The 2,500-nt window shown below is 35.8% G+C and overlaps 1 protein-coding gene across 1 annotated transcript in view; it reads right to left on the reverse strand.

Annotated features, from left to right (window-relative positions):
- Nucleotides 1-2,358: 2,358 nt before the first annotated feature.
- The window catches only part of LOC125033617, a 1,493-nt gene continuing 1,351 nt past the window's right edge, over nt 2,359-2,500 (reverse strand). Inside the window, exon 4 of the mRNA XM_047625281.1 lies at nt 2,359-2,500. This exon is cut by the window's right edge and continues 187 nt beyond it. The gene's annotated coding sequence lies outside the window, so the exon portion shown is untranslated.

The following is a 2,500-nucleotide window of genomic DNA, read 5'->3' on the forward strand; positions in this document are numbered from 1 at the left end:
TGGAGGGAGACGTCATCACGATTACTCTGAGCTGTGGTGTTTTATTTGACACAAGTTTTGAGCTGTGGTGTTTTCTTTAAGTTTTGGGCTGTGTTTGTTTTCATATACGATTTGAGCTGTGGTGTTTTATTTAAGTTTTGAGCTGTGTTTGTTTTCATATACGAATTGAGCTGTGGTGTCTTCCTTGAGATAACATTTGGGCTGTGGATTTTTTATTTGAGATAAGATTTGAGCTGTGGAATGTCATTTGACATAAGTTTGTGGTGTTTTATTTGAGATAAGTTTACTTTCTCTATTTGTTTTATGCACGATGAGTCAGGATATATCATGAATTATGATACCATATCTTGTTTTGTGTTCACAGGGGAGAATTTCGTTAATTATGCGTTGTATTGACAGCGGTGGAAGAGGAGAAGGCCCTGAAAACTTGGAGCTAAGTAACTAAGTAACTAAGTAGCTTAACTTTGTTTGTACATTCTCCTTGGCTTACCTCGTCTTTCATGTCCTTCCATAAACATTCTATGGAATTTAGATCTGGACTGTTTCCAGCCCACCAAGCACTCTAATATAATACTTACCCAAATGGTATTTCACACTTCGGCTGTGTGGCAGGGAGCTCCATCATCTGTGAAAATGCTGTTATCATCTGGGAACCACTCACGAAGGTGGGGTAGAAGACGTCTACCAATGATGGCACGATATCCAACTTGATTTAGATAACCTTTTACAATCTCTAATCTTCCAGCACCCATGACAAAGATCACAGACCCCACCATCAACTTGGAAGGGAATTTTACTTGTGCTCTCTAGCAGTCGTGGTGGTCCTTCTCTAAACTGGTACTTCTAACACATTTTCATCTGTCCTTCAGTATTTATACTGTAGACTCATCAGAGAAACAAACCTGCATGTCTGGATCATTCAAATAAAACCCCCTTGAACTCCATCTCTAACATGACCTTTTTTCTGATCTCGCCTTTGACACAAACATGAACATCATATTAGATGTAATATTCTGTAACATATATTTTTCCCATGTATACATATGCATTTCACTAAATTATGTTTGAATCACACATGAACGCAGTCAAAAGGAAGATTTAAGTAAGCTCTATCTTTTCCTAATCCTCTGATGTCCGATCCTTGAGAACCTTCGCCTAGACCAGTCGTTTCTTCCTCATGGTACCTTAGTTGGCCTGCATGCAAGACATCCCATCTCATTTTTTTTTCTGACTGTCGTGCTAACACTTGATGCCATAGTTCTTCTATTCATTAACCAGTTGCTTGGACGACTTTGAATGATCTTGGTTAGCCATATTCACAAGCATTCTGTCCTGTCTGGGAGAGGACACAAGCTTCCACATTTTCCTCTTCGACGACTGGGTTTGTAGTTTTCCAAATGATCAAGTTTTCTTTTCTTTTTCTGCAATTGAAGTTTTGGAGACACCCACTTTCTTGGCTATTTCCCGTTGGTTTAGAGACGTTTCTCGGAGATAAACATCGATAGCAGAAAATCTGCCTGACTCTGATTCCTCAACCCATGGTTCTTCAGTAGACATTCTTGATTCTATTTGCATGGTAGAAAGGCAAGGTTTATTCAATGGTGGCAGTGCATTTATTTACACGTATAAGAAATAAAACCAGGGACCAGTAGTCCGGGAACAGTGTTAGCAAAACCTCCAAACAACCGGAAATTTGGCATATTATCACCTATTTTAGGTTAATTTAGTAAAATTCTAAGTACGGCAGCAAGTAATCTATCCAAAACAATAAACAGGCATACATAATCCAAAGGGAGATTATTATACGAATATATTATATCATTACTGTATATAAAAATAGATATATATGTGTGTGTGTATGTGTGTGTTTGTATGTGTGTGTGCGTGTGTGTGTGTGTGTGTGTGTGTGTGTGTGTGTGTGTGTGTGTGTGTGTGTGTGCGTGCGTGTGCATATATATATATATATATATATATATATATATATATATATATACATATATGTATGTGTGTGTGTGTGTGTGTGTGTGCGTGCGTGTGCATATATATATACATATATGTATGTGTGTGTGTGTGTGTGTGCATATATATATATATATATATATATATATATATATATATATATGTCTGTGTGTGCATACACACACACACACACACACACACACACACACACACACACACACTGACTCACACATATATCTTTATATTTGTATATACAGTGTTGATATTATATATATATATATATATATATATATATAAATATATATATATATATATATAAAGTAATTTGACCTAACTGAAAAAAATGGCATGAAAAAGGGAAAAAAGTATGGTACTTAACCTACTTAATAAATCAATAAGTGAATTTGTAGAGTATTTATTAAGTTTGATAAGAAAGTCACTCAAATACGCCTATATACGGAGGGAATAAATTGTATGTTGTAACTACAGTAATGCCATCAAAGGAATTCCTATTACAGTTCGATGATATACATACATATGA

Source organism: Penaeus chinensis, chromosome 16, assembly GCF_019202785.1.
Source record: "Penaeus chinensis breed Huanghai No. 1 chromosome 16, ASM1920278v2, whole genome shotgun sequence".
Classification (NCBI taxonomy): domain Eukaryota; kingdom Metazoa; phylum Arthropoda; class Malacostraca; order Decapoda; family Penaeidae; genus Penaeus; species Penaeus chinensis.